Raw genomic sequence first — 25,417 nt, 5'->3', positions numbered from 1 at the left:
CTAATTCACTTTACAGTGTTAAGTCCATGTATCACCTGTATGTGGGGACTGGTGGAATCCAATCTCCCAAAGCATTTCCATACCTGCTTTTAATCTACAATTACATGTACAAGTTCTTCTTATTACTTCTTGACTGTCCCTCCCTCTTTCCCTTACTTAGCTTATTAAAAACAATTTCAAACCAGTGGATAACACACGATTCTGAGCCTAAAATGGGATTAAATAGAATCAAAGTAAGAACACATGTAAGTAGTTTTCTCTCCTATTGACTGAGGGGGGATTTATAGGTTTGCCTTCCACTAGTGCTAATAGGAGTTATGCAACTTTTTTCCACAGTTTAGTGCATGTTACATAGAGAATAAGAGCTGGCAATAGCTGCTATATAGAGGTGCTACTCCTGTAGGATAAGCACTAGAGATTCTGCTTCGATACTGGCAGTCCTAGCTTTGCTTTTCACTGAAGAGCCATGATAGAGGATTGTTACACACATGGATTTTTTTAAAGCATTCATAGGAGCCTGGGCCTAATATAACAGTGTTGCCATACAGTTACCAAAGCTACAATGAGTAAAACTAGGAGGTAACCAGATGAAGGTGGTTAGGGGATTTATTTGTGAGCATTTTATCACTGGTATCCCAGTCTGGTTCACCCAAATACCACTCAAAGCAGTACTCTGAGTCATAGAGAATCAAGACACACCGTGACCAAGCCCATGGCGAACTTTATATTTCACTTGATCAACTCTACTGATTAATGGGCATGGAATAGTTTGAACATCTTGCTGGCTCAGTAACATGATTTCCTGAGGGAGGGACTGGTTGCGGTGTGCTTTCTTCACAATCCCTAAATGCATCTAGGTGCATTATGAAGAAAGGAAGGCCAGTCTGGTGGTTGAGAAGTAGCAATCAGAAGGTGCAGGTTCTATTCCCATATCTACCACATACTTCCTGGGTGATCCTGAATAAGTCACATGGCAAATCCTTCTATGCCGAGTTCCATCTCTCCGAAAGAGGGGATGTTATATACCTCACAGGGATGTTGTGAGGCTAGATTAAGTAATAGAGCTCCTCAGATGGAAGGTGTTACAGAAATACAAAGTATTATTTATAGAGAGAAATCGTTCCAGACCCAAAAGATACTCTTTCTCCATACTAAAATCAGTCAAGCAAACAGCTCATTGCATTTTAAAAAAGAAAAGTGTTTGGCACAAATACCAACAGCTCCTGTTGCCAATTATACAAAGCCTGAGCTGGGCATAACAGCAGAGCAGCTCACTTAAAATGCAATCCTGCAGTCCCTATCCAAGTAAGAGTCATATTGAAGTAGTATGGAGTTGATCTCGACGGACAAAGTATTGCAGGTTTGAGACCAGAACAAGCACTTCCATTCTGTATGGGTAAGGAAGTACAACTGTGGTCAGAGAGTCAAGAAGCTACAAAGGAAAATTGCAATCCAGGAAGTTCGAAGCCAGGATGCTGAGAGGTAGTGTGGATATAAAACCCTCAGAATATATGATCTTGTGCCCAAGTGTAAAAACTGGATACAAGCAGGGTCTTATGAGAAACCACCTGCTGCACTTGAATTAAAGTCACCGGAGCAGATAAATTACAAAAAAAACAACCTGTCAGAAATAAGCTATATGGTGATCAACTAGCAATGCACTACCACTGGTTCTAATTCTAAGAGAGTTGTGGTTGGCTAACAATTTATCAACAGCCCTCCTAATCTACACTAGCCACACTGAATGATGTTTGTGTCATACTTAAATTTAAACTTATTTGATTATGTTTGGGATTATTTTGCATTGTGTACCGGTGATCTCTGCGAAGGTCACCTACTATATTAAAGTGTCATCTCCCTATTTGGCTCTGTCCCATCATTATTCCTAATCACTTCAATTTTCACATTTTCAAATAATCTGCATTATTGGAGCCAGAACTGTGCTTGCATTCCTGTCCTTTCCTGACTCTTCTGCGTGATTAATCTCTCTCCCTGCTTCCCTGGAGTTGCCCTTAGAATCATAGAATCATAGAATCATAGAATATCAGGGTTGGAAGGGACCCCAGAAGGTCATCTAGTCCAACCCCCTGCTCAAAGCAGGACCAAGTCCCAGTTAAATCATCCTAGCCAGGGCTTTGTCAAGCCTGACCTTAAAAACCTCTAAGGAAGGAGATTCTACCACCTCCCTAGGTAACGCATTCCAGTGTTTCACCACCCTCTTAGTGAAAAAGTTTTTCCTAATATCCAATCTAAACCTCCCCCATTGCAACTTGAGACCATTACTCCTCGTTCTGTCATCTGCTACCATTGAGAACAGTCTAGAGCCATCCTCTTTGAAACCCCCTTTCAGGTAGTTGAAAGCAGCTATCAAATCCCCCCTCATTCTTCTCTTCTGCAGACTAAACAATCCCAGCTCCCTCAGCCTCTCCTCATAAGTCATGTGCTCTAGACCCCTAATCATTTTTGTTGCCCTTCGCTGTACTCTTTCCAATTTATCCACATCCTTCTTGTAGTGTGGGGCCCAAAACTGGACACAGTACTCCAGATGAGGCCTCACCAGTGTCGAATAGAGGGGAACGATCACGTCCCTCGATCTGCTCGCTATGCCCCTACTTATACATCCCAAAATGCCATTGGCCTTCTTGGCAACAAGAGCACACTGCTGACTCATATCCAGCTTCTCGTCCACTGTCACCCCTAGGTCCTTTTCCGCAGAACTGCTGCCGAGCCATTCGGTCCCTAGTCTGTAGCGGTGCATTGGATTCTTCCATCCTAAGTGCAGGACCCTGCACTTATCCTTATTGAACCTCATTAGATTTCTTTTGGCCCAATCTTCCAATTTGTCTAGGTCCTTCTGTATCCTATCCCTCCCCTCCAGCGTATCTACCACTCCTCCCAGTTTAGTATCATCCGCAAATTTGCTGAGAGTGCAATCCACACCATCCTCCAGATCATTTATGAAGATATTGAACAAAACGGGCCCCAGGACCGACCCCTGGGGCACTCCACTTGACACCGGCTGCCAACTAGACATGGAGCCATTGATCACTATTGCTTCACTATTGCTATATCCTTACAAAAAAATCATTCTGCCTTGCACCAAGAGAGCACCACATCTGGTCACAAGGAACCACCGTAAGCTTGGCTCAAAGGCACCGCATGGATGCATCACACAGTGTCATTCATCCTCTTGATCATGAGGTATTTGTCTATCAGAGTTTGACCAGTTGTGACTTACTACAGTATATCTTGGAGGTTTCTTTATATCCTGCAAGGTCTCTCATAAGAGATCCAGAAACATTTGAAGAAAGTGTCATTTCGCATGTTTTGCTTGCATCTGAGACTCTCAGAAACACTTTGCTATCATTAACGAATTTGTTCTACATCAGTGGATTCATAATTAAGTGGACTTAATTTACAAGTCATTTACAAGGTAGTTTAAAAACATTAATGGATTTATTGTCCACCAGTGACAACCAGCGGCTGAAGAAGGTGCTGTAAGTACTATCTTCATTTCCCACAGGGGGGAGCTGTGGCACCGACTGATTAAATGACTTGCCAAAGGTCACACAGGAAGAGGAACTTCATTTTAAAGCTACATTTTAACATACAACAGCTAGTCTCAGTATCACCTTATCATCTGAAACAGTGGGGCTGAATGCTCAGCCACCAGAATAGCTTTAAGACTCTGCAGGATTTCAACTTTTGTTGCGTGGGAAATACCACAGTAAATTTCTAGCCCTTTTAGTTTCAAAGAAAGTCTCCCTGAAGTGACCAGAGTGTAACTGATGAACAAGGCTGATTTGTCTTCCTGAGTTTATTGACAGCCTAAAACAACTCCTCTAAAAAATGGAGCAGTTCACAACTTCTAAAGTGTGACAACAAAGTGTGCTCCTCGGGCTGGAAGTAAAGGCTTGTCCACACATTGCTCTAGTCCACACCTGAGGGGAGTAAATGCTCCCAAGAGCATGTTGTGCACTAACTGCTCCACGTGGACCCTGCTGGCATGCACGAGAAGTTCCCTCGTGCGCATATTGTAATCCTGTTTCAAACACTACATTAACATGCACTAAGGAACTTCTAGAGCATGTCAGCAGGGTCCACGTGGAGCAGTTAGTGCACAATGTGCTCGTGGTAGCATTTACTCCCCTCAGGTGTGGACTAAAGCACGGTGTAGACAAATCATAAGATCCAGATTTTCAATTCATTTTGGTGTAAACTGGGCACCTGGTTTGCATAAATACCACATCTGGGTCGTCAAAATTACGTAACTGCTCAACAGAAGGCAGCAATCATAGTGGCCCCAAGAGCACCCCCGGTCATTTTTCTCACTGTGTTACATCAAATACATCAGTAGCTTTACAAACTAAAAGCTTAGTTACTATACAGGGACCATATTCTACTACAGATTCATCAATGTTAAGACCAGAAGGGACAATTACAGTCTAGACTGACTTCCTGCATTTCACAGGCCAGAGGCTTCCCTCTCCCCAACCCCCATTTTATATCCCCATTTTGGTGCACACCTTCCCACAGCACAAAATTTTATCAGCACAAGATTCCCTGTGGCTCAGGGCATGGGCGACAGGTATCATATAGGCAGGGGGAGGCTGTGCCTAGCCTAGCCCATGCTCCGCTCCCAGGTCAAGCTCCTGCAGTACCTAGCACTCTGCCCTGGCTGGCTCTGCCAGCCTAGCGCTCGGACTGCGCCGCCCTGTGCACCGGGGCTGGGGGCACAGCAGCCATGCTGCTGAGGCCATGGTGGGGGTGCTCTGGGCCCCTGAGGGGGAGGGGGCAGAAGAGGAGGGGTCTTGGGGGGCAGACAGAGAGGGGAGGGGCCTGGGACACAAGAGGAGGGGCTGGAAGCTAGCTTCCCCTGTGGCCGGGTCATCGGCTGCCCATGGATCAAAACTGATATATAGCTACAGCTTTATAGATCTCACTCATCATAATTTAAAATGCTTGGCCCTCTTCAGAAAACGAATTCAACATAGCTTCTTTAGCAAAGTCAGGATGAAATGCTTCCTTCAATGGAAGCGTGGGTCCAAGCAAAACCACAAGATTGGCTGCATTCAGAACATGCTGAAGACTAACACACAGTGCTGTCTGTTCCTTTCCAGAAACCCCATAGAATAGTTGTGGATCCAGCATTATTTTCAAGCGTTTCTAGTTTCCCTTTTTAAGCAGTTTCCTGTAATTGAGACTTTCCCCCTACCCAGTTACAGCCTTAAGGTACAGCCCCAGCATCAAGGGTATCACAGGTAACAGGCATATTTTCTTGATATCAATTCATTGTACCTTCAATTTGATCCCTCCAGAATACAGAGTATTAAAAAAATGCAGTTTCAGTTCTCACCCCTCTAGAGTTTTCAAAGCACAAAGAATCTTTCATTGAGATATTATCCCCCCATCAGAGTCCCTTTATATTCTACATCTTCTAAGCCCTTTACGTCTCTGCCCCTACCTCATTTCTTATTGTTTGTACTACAGCAGCACTTACAGGTCCTCACCAAGATCTGGGCCCCATGGTGGTAGGCACTGTACATACACATAGGCTATGTCTTTACCAAAAGTGTGATTTTACATTGGCTTAGCTATCTCAATGCAAAATCCTAGTGGAGGCAAGATACGGATAGTTTTTACTTCAGTGTAGCTAGTCGAGGTCAACACTGTGAAGGAAAAATCTAGTAGGCTTAAACTAATAGGCCTAAAACTTTGGTCAAGCTAACTGTGTATATGAAGCATAAGAAGAGAGTGAGGAAAATTCCATTGAGGGACAATTGCAATAGCATAGCTTAAGAAATGTAACCATAACTGCTAGAAGTTAGAAAAGACCGTTAATCGCAAAGGAAACACCTGTCAATAACAGGTAAAGCTTGTTTTGCTAAACTCCAAGTAAGGCAAAGCTACTGTTGAAGCTTGCACTATATGCCAAATAAGGAAAATGCTGTTGAAGGAAGTGGGTTTGACAAATTGTGGTTTTCAGCAATATAAGCTCCTGTATTTCTATTTACACCAAAACAGCTCTGACTGACTCTCCATGTATGCGCATGATTGAATAAAGGAGCCTCAGGTTTGTTCTGAACACAACATGTGCTTAATTTTCCACCACAATCTTGGTGCCGTGACTCGGATAGACAGCTTCCCCACCAGACCCCAGGCCCATCCGAAAATGTAAGAGACCTTTTGAAATCTCTATATTGGGTTTCTGGTGGAGGACTGCCCGTAGGCTCTGGGCTTGGGTGAGTTGTACACTTTATCCGGTCTTTTGCTGCCAGACACGCCTGACACCCTTGGGGTGGGTTAGAGTCCCATCCAGGTTTGGTTTCCCTGGGAAGAGCCACTGAGTGTGGCTGGGCAGGTCATGGATAGACCTGGTTCCATGTGCCAGTGTGAAAGTGAAGGTCGGTAGACTGGTGTGAGTGCGAGTCACAGGAAGACACCCAGAGCGCCCTGCGAAGCCTTGGGCTTATGACCGGCGAGGGGCCTGTCTGGGTCTAGGAGTGTGTGATCCTATCCCTTCCATCCTCAGACGATCTGTTTCCGTACCCTCTTTCCTCCCCTATCTCTGGTTCCTGCCTGAATGCAGTTTGATAAGCCACTGACTGGTCTGATCACCTCGCCTGAAGCGACAGAGTATGTGGCGCCAGCTGATGCTCTTTGCTGAAAGGGGACTGTAAGACAGTCATGGAGGCCCTAAACAAAACCTTCCCTGTGTGAGTGTGACGAGTGAATTGAGTCGGGCACTGGGGGCTGGAGGGTCCAAGAGGATCCCCGCCTTACCAGGAAAGGGCCCAGGATACTGGGGGCTGGAGGATCCAAGAGAATTCCCGCCTCGCCAGGTAAAAAATGGGGGCCGGTGAGTCAAAAAGGATCACCATCCCACCAAAAGGCACACTGGCGTACAACACATACACAAATTATAGTCTTTTTACTTGCAAGTTTTTAAAAAAAATGGAATTGGTATACCAGGGATGATCTGAAATTGCAGTTTCCCTTAGAGGGAAGCTTCGACCTTGACAAGATTGTGCACCTCAAAGGCGCACTTCAGGCCAAGGTGGTAGGGAAAAGTCAGTTTGATGTGTATTTCGATTGGTATGGGAAAACAGAAAAACGGCGCCGTGAATCTCAAATAAGGAGTCTCAAGGACTCCAAGGAGAAACTTACAACACAATTAAAAGAGATAAAGAGAAAATTGGCAAAGAATTTAAATCCAACTAAGCCAGCAAGAAATATTAAGTAACAGAAGCCCCTTACGTTCACCCCTCAGACAGTGTCTCCCCGTACTGAGGAAATGTTCCCCTTGCGCTAATTCCCGGGCATTGGTGCTTCTGGTCATGAGACCTCGGTGTCTGCACATGCACCTTGGTCTCCTAAGGAATTGTATAATTTACTTAAAAATTTTCCAAAAATAAGAGAGGACCCAGTTAAATTCAAAAAGGAATTGCACATTGTTATAAACTGTTAAGTCTGCCCATGTAGGGTTATAAACCACCTTCTACGAGGGGTCATGCCGAGGAAACACTGAATCGCCTTTGTGAAGAAGCTCAGTGGCCCAAAGAAAATCCAGGCCATGACCAGGAAAAGTTAAATAAAATCAGGGAGAAGCTGTTAGATAAAATTCTCACAGTCTGCCCAAAGAAAGCTGACTGGAGCAAAAATTAGCACCTGTAAACAAAGTAAAAATAAGAATTTGAATAAAACCCAAATACTCTCACTGCCACATTAAAACTATGTTAATGACCTTCCAGCTCCAGAACATACAGGACCCCGTAATAGCTGCCCATTGCCGGGGGAGAAATGGAAGGCCAAATCAAAGTCCCCACCGTCCACCTCCCCTAGGGACCATGATGGCGCATGTTACTATTGCAAGCAAATGGGCCATTGGTTACAATAAATGTCCCTACTGCCCTGTTTCAGAGTAGCAGCCGTGTAAGTCTGTATTCGCAAAAAGAAAAGGAGTACTTGTGGCACCTTAGAGACTGTTAGTCTCTAAGGTGCCACAATAAGGTGCCACAAGTACTCCTTTCCTACTGCCCTGGTTGATCCAAAAGTGGTAGCGGTGGGCAATACTCTTATTCCCCACCCTGTCTCTTCACCTCAATCTGTTTTTATCAGTCCTTTGTTTGACTGTCATGCTTTCCTCCTAAGCCCTTGTTCACTTGCTAACCTTTTGGGAAAAGACTTGCTGTGTAAATTAAATTGTATAATCTCCTGTATCCCAAATGGTGTGTATCTGGACGTGCCTGATCCCACTCACAATGAGGTCCTGGCAGTTTACAGGAGAAGCTCGACCCCAGCCCTTCCTCATTGCAACAGGAACTGCTAGTTAAGGTCTTTCCCTCCTTGTAAGACTTGTGAGCAGATCATGCCAACCAAGTTGGATGCACTGGGTCTGCCCAACCCGTTAAGATTTGCCTAAACCCAGCAAGACCCCTTCCCAAGGTGCAGCAGTACCCTCTATCAAAACAGGCCAAGGGAAAATCCAACCTGTTCTTACCTCCTACATTCAGCAAGGAGTCATTATTCTTACAGTCAGTGAGTGTAACTCCCCCATTTTACCGTGCTGTTAATGCTGCTGTTCTTCCTATCTTTCCCATTGTCCCTAGCCCTGCTACTATCCGTTCCTGCAAAGCACTGGTGCTGAGGGGTTATTACTGCCTCTAATAAGGGAAAGGTTGTATTAAGTCCAGACATAAAGGTTTAAAGTTATTGTAAAATAAGATGCATCTAGATATGAGGAATGAATGTGTGTATAAATAAATAAAAGGGGAGTTAGTCAAAAAGCCCACCCTCCTTGCTAAATTGGTAGTGAAACAATGCCTGTGTCCATGGAAAGAAATAATGCAACAAGGAAAAAAAAACAACAACGGGATCGGGCCCAGACAAGGAGGCAACCACAGTAGAGGAAGTTAAAAGAAAGAAAGTGAGAGGTTAACTCTGTAGTTACTGGAGGAAATTAAGCAGTGAAACTTTGTACAAATGCTAAAAGAAGGTGTTATAAAAATAAAATTCTTGGTTTCTTTGCAGCCATTCCTTTGGAGAAAGGGCACATTTCTCTGAAGGAATTTCTGTAAATAATCCAGGCAAAAGGTTATTTAAATGAAATCATTTAACTATGAACAAGTTAGTCAAATTTGCTAAAACAACATTCCTGGTGTGTACAATCTTTGTTTTATAAGTTTAAGATGAATTGGTGTTGTTTTAAAATGGTAAAACCAAAAAATATTTTTGCCAGACAAAAGAAACCAGTATTGTTTAATTTTGGTATTTAGCATTTCATCCTTAAGGTGATTTAATGCTTTACAAGATTTAAAATGTTTTTGAATAAAGACCAAAGTTGTGGCTGCAGCAGGGCAGTCAAAGCCAGGAAATGGGAAAAGATTTTGAATCTGTTTTGGTAACAAATAGCAGATAAAAGCTGTAGTAATGCCCCACACTAAGTCTTAAGGTGGCTCTGTGTAATCAATTGTCACTTTGCCAAAGGGGAGCCAAAATGGGTTGTGTCTTCCTTTTCAAATCAATGTGTGTTTAAAAGCAGAAGTTAAGTTAATTGTGTCCTTTTGAGACAAAGTCTCTAAGCGGCTGATAACTTGGAATCCAAAAGCAAGCCGAAAACGTCTGTGTTAATGCAAATCACCTAAATAATAAAGATAGAAGCCATTGAAACCTGACCTGCCTATAAAACAAATACAGGAAAATATGGGGAGTAATTCCTCAGTTTTGCCTGCAATCAGCAAGGGTATTTGTAAGAAAGGAATATTTTAAGCAATACTGCCAACAGTGTGTAATCTGCCAGCAACATAGTGTTGGTAAAGCTGTCGAGGTTAGGGAGGCAGCACATCCCCCTTCCTGGGGACCTTTTGTAAATATTCAGATTGATTTTATTTAAATGTCTAAATGTTGTAATTATAAGTGTGTTAGCTTTAGTTAATGTATTTTCCAACTGGGCTGAGGCCTTTCCCTGTAAAAAGGCAGATTTACAATCACAATCTCCACTGTCCCCACCGCCTGCAGTCTGCCGGGACAGTAAAACGTCAAAATGGGATTTTGAAAAATAAACTGGCCAAGATCTGTGCTAAAGCAAATGTAAAGTGGCCAAATGCCCTTCCATTAGCATTAATGAATATGAGGGCCACTCCCAATCGAAAGACTGGACTCAGCCCTCATGAAATTCTAACAGGGTACCTGATGCGACTACTGGCTGCGCTCCCACTGGCCCTGGCTCAGATGGGTAGTCCTTTAATGGCTAACACAATGCTTAATTATTGTCAGGCACTAACAAAATGTGTTAGGTCTTTTTATATACAGCAGCCCTGTCACTCACTGAAATCAGGAGACTGGATATACATAGAGGTCCATCAGCAAGGAACCGCCCTGACGCCATGCTGAAAGACCCTTATCAAGTCCTGTTAATTATCAACACCACTGTGAAGTGCCGAGAATTGACTACCTGCCCATGTTTCTCACTGTAATGGCTTTCCGACTGATGATCGGTCTATCTTTCCTTCTGGTGTTGTTGCTCCTTCTGGACAGCAGGAGTGAAGGACAAGGTGAAAAGTCGGTAACCTCTCCTTTGTTCGCTGACAGACCCACCATGCCTTTGAAGGCACAACCTCTCCACCTAAGAACATAATAAAGCCTCCAACCAAGCAAGGTGATTGTGCTAGTAACCCCTACCTTGCTGCCTCATTGCTGGACAGCTAAGTGAATTAAGACTACGAAATTTTGAAGGATAGCTTGCGAAAGCTTGCCAAAACTACCTGAAGATAAAACTTTTAATATTCCTCAGCCTCTCCTTCTTAACAAACTTAGTGTGGGAATGGGAAAGTAATATTTTTCTAGATCTTGACCAACCAGTAGCCTCACTAGTAAATAATCAAATGTGTACCCAAAAAGTTTGTTCTGCCACTGGAAATTTTGCCTGTACTGAAATTATCCCAGTAACTGATAATTTGACCTGCAACATATTGTAATATACCCCGTCTTATGCCATTGATGCTGACTCCTCTCAGCCCTTTTGTGAAGTTGTTTAGCCAACAGATGTGGTACAATACTTCATCAAAGAAAGATGGGTTGGAGTTTCAATGGACTGTAATTAATACTACACTAGGGACTGTAAAATTTACACTACCCTTATCTAGTTTTCAGATTACCTCTATATAGCCTAATTGTTCAAAAGGAGCTGCCATTTGGTTGGCACAGCAACAGACCTGGGTTTCTGCTAGAAAAAAGAGGAACTTGGCCGGACACCTATGGAATGGTATAAATAGCATAGCTGCAATCTGGAATATCCATAGAGGTCAGCAACATGAGGAAAAATTGGGACAGTTGGAAAAAGCCACGGGCCTTATTATTGGAGCACAGCTAGCCCAGGTTCAGGCTGGTGTTGGTGAATTATATGTTATATCCACCCTTAGTTCAATGACCCAAAAACTGTTAACAAAGATGGTACTAGGTATCACCAACGCTGGAAAGGTATTGCAGTGGGATCAGGCTTGTTCAGAAGTTCAGGATTTTCTGAATGACCAGCTTACGGCCATTCAGAAGGATCTTGAACATCAGGCGTGGCCTACTGCCCTTACAAATACCTCAGAAATTCCATCTAATCTGTGGCAATGGCGACATGCTTGGAGATTTTCTAAATGGAGATGCAGACGTTCACAGTGCTCCTTCCAAGCATATGGGCCGGTCAGAGGGATGTGAGCTCCCACCAACTGAATCCTGCCAGGTCCGTGGGGAGGATGCATGTGGGATTGGATAATTCACCGAGGCATTTGGAAACTTAAACTACCTGGTATGCCCAACCGATTCGTAGTCAGTTCTCCTGGAGTAAAGCCCAACATTTGGGTAGGGATTGGAAGCCAATGGACACTCTGGCCATTAGAACCCCCTCAACTTCAGTGTATATGTAAACTAAAACCAGGAGAGGTTGTCACTGTTCATGACAACATTTGTTGGGAGGGTATGGAACACGGGACTATCCTGACAGGACGCCTACTTTTCCAAGTTAATAATAGCTGTGTGCATGTTGAGACCACCACCTTGAATGACATACATTTTAATCTCACCACAGCCGCAGGCAATCTTATCATTTATTGACCTGCAGATAAAACTCTACAATTATCCCTTAGGTTCCAGATACCCTTTAACTGCTTTAGTACCTGACCGATTTCAAAATTTGCTTTCAATCCTACCAGAGGTTCAGAAAATTTCCGAATTTCAAGGACAAATTCACATGCACCAAAATATATATCACGCGGAAAAGAATGCCTTTTATACTGCCTATAGAATGTCTACTTTGTGTACCCAGACTAATGTATGGTGTTTTGTGACTAAAGCTATACAACAATCCCAACCGCATCATATTATCACCGTGGAAATGCTGTTGCTTTTACTGCTGTTTAGCATAGGGTTATGTTATTGTTGCTGTAAGAAATGTATTTATCATTGCCTATCCAGCCCTAGACCTGCCAACCTCAGCACAAGAAAGCAGATAGCACTAATGATTGTAAATGAAATGTGTGACACAGTTTGGGCAAAAGAACAGGAGGACGAAAAGGAGGAAATTAACAGGCTCATGGCTATAGAAGTTTAGGCCTAATTAATGGTGCCAAAAAGGCACCAAACGGGGGAATGTGAAGGAAAAATCTAGTAGGCCTAAACTAATAGGCCTAAAACTTTGGTCAAGCTAACTGTATATATGAAGCATGAGAAGAGAGTGAGGAAAATTCCATTGAGGGACAATTGCAACAGCACAGCTTAAGAAATGTAACCATAACCGGTAGACGTTAGAAAAAACCATTAAGCACAAAGAAAACACCTGTCAATAACTTGGAGTTTTGCTAAACTCCAAGTAAGGCAAAGCTACTGTTGAAGCTTGCACTATATGCCAAATAAGGAAGGAAGTGGGTTTGACAAATTGTGGTTTTCAGCAATATAAGCACCTGTATTTCTGTTTATGCCAGAGCAGCTCCGGCTGACTCCCCCTGTATGCGCATGCTTGAATAAAGGAGCCTCAGGTTTGTTCTGATCCAAACACAACGCATGGTTAATTTTCCACCACAATCCTATACCACCATGACTAGTAAAAACTACCTGGGCCTCATTTCCACTAGGAATTTTCATCAAGTGAACCAACAACATAAAAACCACACCTGTTTTGCAGTGAAGATGCAGGTCTTTGCTTCACTCCAAAAATATGTGCATTCTTATCTTGAGTCAGCTTACTTGAGTGAACACATTTTTTCTTTTTCTGGGGTAAAGACAAGGCCATAGCCATAGCGAGAGGCAGTCTCTGTCCTGCAGAGCTTGCAATCTAAATTGACAGGGCAGAGAGAGCAAGCATCGTCATCTCCATATAACAGACGGGACACCAAGACACAAAAAAGTTTAAGTGACTTGCCCAAGGTCCCATTGGAAGCCTGTAGCCTTAGCCACAAGACCAGCCTTCCTCTCGCCACATCTTTGCTTGACTCCTCCACCAAAGTATTGTTAACCCCACATGTTTCCTTCTTCCATAGTATCTGTGCATTTTTCCGCTGGATCCCCATGCACGCAGTGCCCTCCCCCTCCCTTACCAAGCCACTGCCAACTCACATTAGCTAACCCATGTCACAAAACCAGTGAAGACATGGCAACTCTGTTTTTAACTCAGCTTAGCAGAACAAGTTCAACCCCAGGTTCTCCCACACAGGTTTTAGCTGAAGCTAGTAACCAGAGTTAAAAGTAACATCTTCACTGCTATTTTAATGGGAGATAGCTAGCCTCAGTGAAGAACACACTTTTTTTTTTTTAAAGTGTAGATGTAAGTAAGCACTCAGCCTGTAAGCAATCTGGGAAAGGAGCTGTCTGTGAGCTGTACGGTATGGAATACACTGTTTGAGCTAACCAAACAAAAACCGTAAGTGCTGTGATGGAGAATGAAAAAGCCTCCATGAACTCTCTTGAGCCAGTCTCTTTCCGGATTAGATCTCAGATAAAGAGCCACCGCAGCTGTGGCTTTTTCTCCTTTGGTGGTGGTGAAATCACAAATAAGCAGCAGCAGCTGCCACCATACCACCACGGGTGCATAAGCCGTGTACCAAGATTCACACAGATTTGGGGAGCGACAGTAAAAGTAGATTTCACAGCATCGTTATCTTGCTTTCCACCCTGTAAAACATGCATGGATGCTGCCACAGAAAGAGGCCTACAAGATTTTACAATCAATGCTTACAAATCTGGGTGCCTAGACTCCTACATCCAGACTGTAGGTATTTAAAAAGAAGCGACTTGTTTTTCAGAGGTGTCGTTTACTTTAACGGGAGCTGGGGCTGCTCAGCACTTCTGAGAGTCAGGCTGCTTCATTTAGGTGCTTAATTATAGATTTAAGAGCCTGATTTTAGGCTCCCAGGTCTGAAAGTCTCCTGGATTCCAAAATTGCCATAGTGAGAGTCAAATCCTTTTCTGAAGAGCTTGCAGTCTAGATGGGCAGTGCAGAGAAAGCATTTGTGGTTAAGTCCCTGGTACTCAGGAAAATGGGGGTGTATTCCCAGCTGCACCATAGGCAGCTTCCTGTACGAACATGGTCTTGTCAATTAGGTACCTAACTCCCACTGATTTCAATGAAAGGTAGAAGTCTAAAAACCACTCTTTTTGCCTTGGGTACTCATATCTGTGGATGGAGATATTGGTTGGACTTCCCCACCTCATAGAGATGTTGCAATACATTAAAGATTGATAGCTGCTCAGATGCTTCCCTAATGGGGGCAATATATGTACCTAGACATCTAGAAAGATAGCTCCCTTTCTAGGAACATGCAGAGGAAGAAAATGCAGTGATTTCAATTTCATAGTCTGCCCTCATCTCAGATGTTGATGTGCCAGACATCTTATACAATGTTCTCATTTTGTAGTGTTCATATGTTCCAAGAAAAACTTTTCTTAAGTGAATAATCAGAAGTCTAATCTGTCAAAACTCATTTAGCTGAACCCTATTATCAGAAAAACTCATTAACCCAAAATGAGGTCATCCCCCCCCCCGGGTCCAAATACTTTGAAATGCCCCCACTCATCTGAACTGCTCTATATTTGAACTTCTTCCCTGCTCTTCGATCTCATCTAGATAAATAAGGTTAGACCATAATCACATTTTATAATGGTTTGGAAAAGTCATCTTTCCAAGAAAATACATCATTAGTGTGTTCACAGCAGGGTTTTATTTTGCCTTGAAATTTAGAGGCAGTATCTTCCCCACCCCCATGATTTTCCTCTACTAGATTTTTTTTAACTAATTAAAATCTGCATTTTTAATATACTGATATTGTAGAAACTGTCACACCTAATATGAACAAGAAAAAGAAAGATGAAAGCATTCTCCTCATTTCTGAGCAGCTGGGAATGGCACTGAGAAAAGCAGAGAAATTGAGATTAGTACAGAGCTTTCACAGGGTAAGAAAACCCAGCTGTTTGGAGGGAAAAAAAATCAGATCTATTGAACATAAAGACTTCATGCAGCAAAAACCATCTTGCTGATAAAGGAAAGTAACAATGTACATGCAGGGCTATATAGTCTTGAATTATACTGGAAAATAAAGGGGCAGCTCTCTATATTTTTTTCTCTTTAGAAAATACACGAGCTATTCCAAACTATGCACACTCATTGCCTCTTTCCCCATCTCTAAACAATCAACTCCAAGATTTTCAATCTCCAATAATTTACCCCATGGTTCAGCAGACAGGGCACTGCATTAAGAATTAGCAAACCTAGTTTCCATTCCCAGCTATGCTATTGACTTTGTATAAGCCATTTAACTGCTATGTCTCAGTTTCCCCATTTCTAGGGACATCACTACCTTTGTGAAGTGCTTTGACATCTCTAGATGAAAAAGCACCATTCGAGCACTATGCATTAGTTACCAATATCTTTGTACTGCTGACTAACCAGAGTTCAGCATTCAGGACCTGTACAGAATACAGAGAATTGGTCCTTTCACGGAAAACTGGTATTTTATTAAAAAAAAACCCAAAGATTCAGTTGAAAACAAAGTTTTCAGCCTGAAAGCTTTTGGTTTTCAATGAAAATGCAACATTTTCTGAAGAAAGCAGATGCTTTCCAGGGAAAAATTAGTTCAGCTGAATACCCAGTTTTCCATCCAAAAACAGCTTCCATGAAAAAACTTCAACCACTTGAAGTTGCAGTATGTTGCTTTATTATGAGGTAAGGTTTCAGTGGAATCCAGCAAAAAGAAAAGGAGTACTTGTGGCACCTTAGAGACTAACAAATTTATTTGAGCAAAAGCTGTCGTGAGCTACAGCTCCATTTCCTTCCCCACTCTGAACTCTAGGGTACAGATGTGGGGACCTGCATGAAAATCTCCTAAGCTTACTTTTACCACCTTAGGTTAAAACTTCCCCAAGGTACAAACTATTTTATCTTTTGCCCTTGGACTTCCACTGCCATCACCAAACGTCTGGATTTATTTTTAAGAAAGCGTTGTTTAGAAATGTCTTTCCCCCAAAATCCTCACCAAAACCTTGCACCCCCCTGCCTGGGGAAGGCTTGATAAAAATCCTCACCAATTTGCATAGGTGACCACAGACCCAAACCCTTGGATCTTAAGAACAATGAAAAAACATTCAATTTCTTACAAGAAGAATTTTAATATAAGAAAAGGTAAAAAGAATCACCTCTGTAAAATCAGGATGGTTGCATCCGATGAAGTGAGCTGTAGCTCACGAAAGCTTATGCTCAAATAAATTTGTTAGTCTCTACGGTGCCACAAGTACTCCTTTTCTTTTTGCGAATACAGACTAACATGGCTGCTACTCTGAAACCAGTGGAATCCAGCTCTCTCTCAAGTACAATAGATTGTCCTTACAAAAATATTTGGAAGGTCCAAAGACTAAAATGCCTGGAACCAAGGGAGCCTCCAGAAATCCCCCCTCCCCCCTCTTGGTATGCACTTTCAATCCCTGTGGAGCTAGCCCTGCTGCAGCTGCTGGTCTCAGTCCTTTGTCCACCAAGTCTGAGCCACACTCAGCTCCCATCTTCCAGCCCTGCCTGCCCAGGTGCAGTGTCACTCCTGATCTCTGAGAAGGGACATGGGTGTCTGGAAGTGGGATGAGGCCAGGCAGGCTCCCCAAGTGCAGGAGCCAGCCCCATGGCAGTGGAGAGGAGGAGCAGGGCTGACCACCCACTGTCCACTAGGGTTTGGCCCCACAGCCCCAGTGGAGGGCCAAAATTGAGTGAGTGGTACTGCAACCCCTGTGCACGCCCTGCGCGCCCCCCCCCCACATGGCAGAAGGCCAGAACGGACAAACCTGAGTGAGCAGTAGAGTAGCCAATGCTGCCTCTTCTCACCACTGCCAAATGCGGTGCACTTGTGTGTGAACAGCTGTGGTTGCCGCTGCCGGGAAATGAAGAACTTAGAGATTTAGTCATTTCCCCATCGCCTTTGTTACACACTGTGGCCATGATAATCACACTAGTAAATGTTTGCAAGATCCAAGCACCTCATCCCATCCCAACACTATTCTGTCCCCCTTCCCCTCCAACTTACATTGCTCATACAAACTTAAATTTTCTCCCCAAAATAGGTAAAAAATATCCCACTATAAAATCCCGTTATAAAATCCCATGCCTATTTAAGGGAACCACTTCCAATAAGATCCTAGTAACCCTGACTTTTTTTTTTAAAAGTGCAGTATTTTAGAACAAAGTAACACGTTTTGGATATTAGCTGGAAGCCAGAGAAACAATAACAATCTTAGTTCTTTCTAACAAAGACCTTTGTCTCTGAATAGGTCTATTAAGCAAAAGAGGCCTAGTACCATTTCCTTTTGACACCCCACTGTTAACCTTCCATTTGAATAACTGACCAGCAATTCCTACTTCTTTCTGTAAAATTTCTGTAGCTTTCTAATCCATGACACAGTACTTTACTTCTCACCAAACGCCTCTAGGGTCTTATTAACAGCCTCATACGAGGGATTTTGTCCAAGGCTTTTGCAGGGTTCAGATAAACTGTGTTAACCCATTCTCCTGCACTCATTCTGGTGATGCAGAAAGGATTCTAGTAGATTGGAGAGACATGGTTTTTCTCTACAGGAACCATGCTGATTGGTCCTCAATACATCATACTCTAGCAGAGAGGGCTGTCTAGTTGACAAGTCTATGTACTATGTTCCCAATGGTAAGCAACAGGGGGAGTTTACCTTCACAGAAAGCTGGTGTGTACAACTGCAGTCAATCAAGTGCACTCTGCTCCTGCTTAGATAGGCAGTAATGTGTGCATTATGTGGTCCTCAAATCACCCTATTGGAACACACCCTTGTCAGCTTGAGTCCCTCTGCAGAGGATGCAACAGGAAAGGTCTCGGCTCCACCACTGTCTGCTAGCATGCCCTGGACTGAGCCTTTTATTTCTTTACCTCAGTCTCATCTAACCCAAAAGAATATGATATAAGTGTTGCCATTAAAATGAGAGTAAATAGTCACATAAAATCCACATAATTGGGCCTCTTCTGAAATAAGTGAAATCTTTCCTTTTAACTCTTGAATACGCATGAGAGGTAGATTGCCCTCTTTTTGGCTGACTCCTAAGGCATATAGCAAATCCTTTCTAACACAGAGAGAAAGCAATCAGTGGATTGTGAGAAAGTTTTCCCACACGCCACTTTTTTTTTCCTGAATAATTTCCTGGAAGGAATCTTAAATATTTATTTTTGTTCAAGGGGGTCCATTTCTGCTACTGTAGGTTTTTCTAGTGCACTGCTCACTGTAGTATCTAGGAAATGAGAGGTGGCAAGGCTCTCTCATTTTAAAGATTCCTGAGCTTATGATTTTCAACTGAGAATCATTCTATTTAACTCTAGAGCTTTAGAGTAAGATGCAAAACCCATGGCTCAGGAATGACGGGTCTGATCCAAAACCTCTTGATGTTCCCGAGAGTCTTTCCCTTGATGTCAATAGACTTTGGAGCTGGTCCTGAATGGGAATGAAGCACCTTGAGATGATGCCAAGCAAGATCTCAGCCAAGCTGATGTGACTGCACCTCCTGCAGGCTGATGGAGTTTAGTGCTCTTGGTTATCTTCTTTTCCAGTGGGCACTACGGTAGCCTGGGGAATGCATCCTAGTGCAAGATGGTACGTGGCAGACATGGAGCAGGAGTTTTCCCTTTGAGAAGGACAAGATTTTCAGTCCTTTCCCTTCATAGTAGAGCTTCGCTTTAATAGAAGCAGTGATAGTTGACCTATTAGGCACAATTCACATTGAAATCAGCTTGTCAATTCCCATCGAAGTTAACAGGTGGTTGGGTCAAGTAAGTATCACAGGATCAGGCCCCTTAACTGGAGACTTTGTCCTGTTTTCTTTAGGGATTCAATCACAAAGAAAATGTGAAGGGTTAAATTCTGCCTTCCAACGTGCACACACCTATCCCACTGATTTCTGTGAGAGCCCCTCTGCTGCAACCAAAGGCAGCATTTGGGTCGACATTAAAGTCATAATTTGGACCTACATTGGCATCTACACATCGGTGCTGGAACTAGGGGTGCTGGTGTGACAGAAGATTTTGCCTCAGTTGTTTGAATTACCTTAAATTGAAGGTTTGCAGAAAAACCTCAGAAGGGGGGTTAAAAATCGGGAAAATTAGAACTTGCTTAATTAGACATCAAAAGAGTGGTGATAGCGTCAGGAGCCTTTGGGGTGCTTAGACTAGTAATTAGTTTTAAGACTAAATCATTAATTAGATAGCAATTAATAGTAGTTTAAATTAGAAAATCCAGTGATGGCAGCTATAGGGTGATATAGTGGAAGATTCCATTTCTAAGGCACATAAGGGTCCATTACCTATGACGTAATTATTTCACTTTCTGTAAAGCAATGGCAAATTCCATTTCCGGTGGGGAATGACTCAGCAAGATGCCATAGAGATACATTATAGTCCATAGGAATACATGGGGCTTCCAAACAGGAAGTAGCTAGGGGTCATCCACAGTTTCAGTTTTCTTCTGAAAACCCCCCATAGGAATACATTATAGCCCATAGGACTACATGGGACTTCAAGTGAGGAGGAGGAGCTAGTAGTTATATGTTGGTACATGTGACTTAATTAGCATACACCAATCTGAAATTAGCATATGCTGATCCCGGGAAGCTGATTGGCTGAGCCTGAGTGCCATGTGTTGGTACACATGACATAAATTAGCATATGCTAATCTCTGAAAGCTGATTGGTTGAATCGGTGAGTGATTTATGTTGATAAGCTGACCAAATCATATATAAGAGTGACAGCCCGCTGGCTAAACCCTGTAGTGGGATCTTGAAGAGAGAAGAAGCTGCAGGACACCTAGAAAGAAGATGACGTGCAATAAGAGCGGCAATAGCATCGGTGGATCCTTACAAAGCAGAAGCTGCCTGAAAAGCAGTTACGACAGCAGCAGCCACAGCCATTCCAAGGTTGCCCCAGCTGACGGCTGTTTCTGCTACCCAGCCAGCATGGGGCCACTGCAGCAGCTACCAAGCCGGCTTCCGTCGCTCCTGCAGCTCAGCACAACAGCTGCTGGAGATCACCATCAGCAAACAGCCATTGCTCACAAACTGACCGAGCAGAAGGACCTTTTGAGATGGATCAGAGGGATTCTATAAGAAAAACCCTTGTAAATTCAGCCTTCTTCTGTTCATTATCCTAGAGCATATGGGTTCTGCTTGGAAATAAAGTTGGGTGTCTGTGATGTGAGTGAGATCTTCCCCTACCCATCTAGTAACCACCTGGCCAGCGCTTACTGGATGTCAGGCTTTATGTATTTAGTAGTGAATGTTTAAATAATATACATAATGATATATCAATATCAACTGAAATTGTTATTACAGCATTGTGTCTTCATTTGCTGGGTCACTTCATTCCCTTTTTAACTGTAACCCCTATTATCTCACTCTCTCTATTCTTGTACTATAACTACTCATTTCTAAACAAATATTATTTTTGTTTTTGAAGACTTACTGCTTACTTGTCCTTTCCTGATTGGAGGGCTGTCTCTTTGTCTTTCAAGGGCCAGCAAGGCTAGCTTGCTTCCCTGGCAACTTCTTTAGGGTGGGCCACAACCTTGGTTACTGGTTTAGATAATGATAGAATAAAGGTTTTAAATTAAAAGCAGCATCTTAGGCAACATCACCGGTATAGTATAATTGAATTAAATCTTCTGGTAACACTGCGGGTGCTGCTGCATACCCAGGCTTGAAATGGTTTCCATCATATACAGGGTTTACAGTCTGGTTTAATGGCTTTCAGCACCCCACTATAAAGATTGTTCCAGCACCCCTGCCTCTTCTGTGTTGTTGTAGCCATGTTGGTCCTAGGGTATCAGAGAAACAAGGTGGGTGAAGTAATATCTTTTACTGGACCAACTTCTATTGATGAGAGTGACAAGCTTTCGAGCTTACCGTGGGTTTTTTAATTGCAGTGTAGACATAGCCAGAGACCTCAGTTTGCTTAGAACCATGGCAAACACACCATTAAAAATCCTTTAAACCTTTTATTACAAATATAGGAAGAGAAGGGCAGGCAGTTAAAGCATTTAAAATGTAAAGTATTACATAGGGCTTTCATTTTAACAACATTCCTTGGTCCCTTTCCCTTTAGCTGAAGAGAGTTTTTAGGGAGACAAAACCTTGTTTGATAATTGTCCTTTTTTGGGAAAAGAGAAGAAGATAGTAGAAAGGGGCTGGAACTGTCATTGTTGTTGTTAAGTCTGATTCAGTTTCCTAGAAGACAAGACAAGACAAACATGCACAAGAAAGAGGTAAAAGTAGCAAAGACAGAAAATGCAGCTTTTGTCTCTGGTGTTGACTTTTACATGCAACCTTATTGCTGGAGAAACCCAGGCATGGCACATAGTCTGATCAGTCATTCTGCGACCTGCAAACTTGTATTGGTGTTGAGCTTTTTTAGGGCGTTGCTTTTAATTGCCTCTCTGGTGGCAGGCTCACAGCAGTGTTGCAAAATATTCAGTCTTGGCCAGCTAAGCCAGGCTCTTACTGGACAGATGGCAAAACGAGGGGGTTAGGGGAGAGAAGTAATAAGGTGGGGAAGGAGAAGGACACACTAAGGAGGGGTGTGTGACGGTCTTACATCCCACATGGTGCTTGGGATTCAGTTGGAGCTGGCGGAGGCGATGATGTCAACTGGCTCCATCTTTCTGGTCCAATCTGGTCAGGACATCTCTCAGAATTAGTGTGAAGAAGATCTGGGGTCCCAGGTTATGGTGGTGGTGGCAGCCATGATGGTGAAGCTCGCTCGAGTAGCCAATTTTTCTCCCAAGGTTATTCTAATATTCCATGAACTTTCACTCACTTCTTACAGTTAAGCTTACAATTAGGGTAAATTTGTAGGCCTAAATATCACAACACTACCCCTTGAACGTTAGGAGGTCTCCCTTAACTGACATTAGCAGAAGGTCTCTTTAGGCATCTTATTGATTATGTCCAGTGCTCTTCCAGTCAATTTTGTGACAAATGTGGTCATCTTGTGAGCGTCAGGAATTTTATGGTGTATGCACAGGCTCTCAAAGGTGAGAAAATATTCAGCAATATCACTGGATTCATCATACTGTGGACATAGTCGCTCCTATTTGTGGATTGTTGGGAAGGATTGTTAGGGTTATTCGGTGAGCTCTTGCCTTCTCTATCTCCAGTGCATGCTTCCTCTCTTTTTCCCTTTCCTCCATTTCTTTTTCTTTTGCCTCCATAGCTCTCTTGTGGGCAGCTTTTTCTGCCTCCACCCTGGCTTTTTCTTTGGCCGCTTGTGCATCAATCTCCATCTGTCTGAGTTCTACCCGTCTTTCATGTTCCTTCTGTCTTTCCTCAGCTTCCAATCTGGCTAATTCCAGTTTCTGTTGGACATTGTATTCTGTCATCCTAGCCTCTCTGTGTTAACCTAGCTATACCCAAGAGTTAGAAAGAAAAAAAAACCTGGCTTGTAAATTTGCTGTGCTATAACTTGATACCTTTGTCTCTGATAGCTGTTCCTAGCCTACAGAAAAATCCTTTTGTTAAAACCACTAATACCTCTGCCTCCAGGCAAAGGGACAGAAAAGCTCTAACTGCTTTCAGTTTTTAAAAAAACAACCTCTTTAGGTCTGTGCTTTTGGTTCAAAATGATCCCACCTCTCTGCCACCATGTCAAGGTTCCTTCCCCACTCTGAACTCTAGGGTACAGATGTGGGGACCCACATGAAAGACCCCCTAAGTTTATTCTTACCAGCTTAGATTAAAACTTCCCCAAGGCACAGATTTCTTTCTTGCCTTGGGAACCAGCTTAGGTTAAAACCTGGTACACTGCCACCACCAAGCAATTTAACAAAGAATTCGGGAAGAGACCACTTGGAAACATCTTCCCCCCAAATATTCCCCCAAGCCCTTACACCTCCTTTCCTTGGGAGGCTTGAGAATAAACAAGATGAGCACAAACCAGCCTTGGATTTTTAAGACCCAAAAACCCCAATCAGATTCTTAAAAACCAGAACTTTATTAGAAGAACAAAACAAAAGATAAAAGAAACACTCTGTAAGATTAGAATGGAAGCTAATTTCACAGGTAATCAGAATCAAAACTTAGAGAATCCCTCGAGGCAAAACCTTAAGTTACAAAAAGAGGAATACACATTTCCTCCAGCACAGCGAATTTACAAGCCAAACAAAGAAAACCTAACACATTTTCTAGCTAGATTACTTACTAACTTTCTAGGAGTTGGAGGGCTTGCATCCTTGATCTATTCCTGGCAAAAGTTTCACACAGACAGACAAAAGCCTTTTTCCTCCCCTCCAGATTTTAAAGTATCTTGTCCCCTCATTGGTCATTTTGGGTCAGGAGCCAGTGAGGTTACCGTAGCTTCTTAACCCTTTACAGGTGAAAGGATTTTGCCTCTGGCCAGGAGGGATTTTATAGCACTGTATACATAAAGGTAGTTACCCTTTCTTTTATATTTATAACAGTCTCTTACCCTCTTTTGGGCCAGCTACTACTGGTCATTCACCCAGACATGCAATACTGTACATCATAACCTCTGCAATCATCTCTTACCTAAGGAAGTTTCTGCCATAGTTAGCTCATACCCTTCAGAGACAGATCCTGAATCTTACTGTGAAATGATCAACTTTCAAGACTGAAAAAGAGAGCTCTTGAAGTCAGACAGAAATTGAGACTGGCTGCTGGTGATTTCATGTTAGACTGGTTGCCAGGAACACCAGAGCTCTATTCCTGAGTCTAACTCTGACTCTCTGAACATAGAGCCAGAAAGGCCGGTGTTCAGAAACTTTCAGATCTGCCCCTTTCTCCCTCTACTTCTGTTTCCCCACCTGTCAAATGGGCGTGATAACACTTACCTAGTTCCCAGGTCAACATGAGGATCAGCTGGTGTTTGGGTAAAGCACTATATAAACAGTAAATAATATTAATATTTGTAGGGCTTGATGCTGCGCCTATTGAAACAGATGGCAAGACTTGCACTGGCTATAATGAGGCCATTAAAAACCCAGTTGAGTACCTGCAATATGCAACAGCCATTTTGTTCTATTTGCAGCTCACACACTATTCCAGCCTTCCCATTCTCAGCCCAGCTTTTGTTATTTCATCTTAGTGTATTGGAATGCAGGGCTCCTCAATACGAGTCTGGGGGAAAAAAAAGGACAGTACTCTTTAACTGCTGCCACTGCTTGTGGAGAATATAGTGGCCACTCAAAATTTCAGCTACTTTAACATCATAGCCATGCTTACAACTATGTGCATGAGTCTGAACAGTCAGACAGATCATCAGCTGTGAAATACATAACCCATGGATATTTTACAGTGCACAGTCATTACATTTTACCAAATGGATGAAACACCAAATCATGAGTACGTCTCTGTTACTGCCTGAAACGTTGGGTAAATGTGCCATAGGACTCTGGTTCCTACAAGAGCATTGATAATCTTCAATGTAAGGTGCTATGGATGTGCAATTATATATGGCACAGCACAAAAATATGTAGGTATAAACCACCTGTGATGGAAAAGTAAAATATAGTATAAAATATACTACTTTGATGTCAGTGGGATTACACTAATTTACATCAGCTGAGGATCTGGCCCTTGATGCATAGCTAGTGGCTCCCATTATTTTAAATTGGGATTGTAATTATTGTGGGAATATATAAATATGTGCTGGACTTTGCAGTGAGTCGCACTGTACTGCAGTAAAGTGCAGTACAATACACTTTGTAAACCTTTACCCGTCACTATTGATCTCAAAACTAGGTGCTATTTATACACTTTATGGTATATAACTTGTCACATGCATGTTAAATTCCACATCCAACACCTTATCAATGATGTGGAACCTCAAATGAAGTGGAGGTTAGGTGGTGTAGTAGTTTAAAGCCATAGCCTTTGACCTTG

General features: G+C 42.8%; 1 protein-coding gene across 2 annotated transcripts in view; it reads right to left on the bottom strand.

Annotated features, from left to right (window-relative positions):
• The window catches only part of FRMD4A (FERM domain containing 4A), a 545,903-nt gene that overhangs the window by 395,784 nt on the left and 124,702 nt on the right, over positions 1-25,417 (bottom strand). The gene's annotated exons all lie outside the window — the stretch shown is intronic.

This window comes from Dermochelys coriacea, chromosome 1, assembly GCF_009764565.3.
Source record: "Dermochelys coriacea isolate rDerCor1 chromosome 1, rDerCor1.pri.v4, whole genome shotgun sequence".
NCBI classification, from domain to species: domain Eukaryota; kingdom Metazoa; phylum Chordata; order Testudines; family Dermochelyidae; genus Dermochelys; species Dermochelys coriacea.
This window is presented reverse-complemented; position numbering and strand designations above follow the sequence as displayed.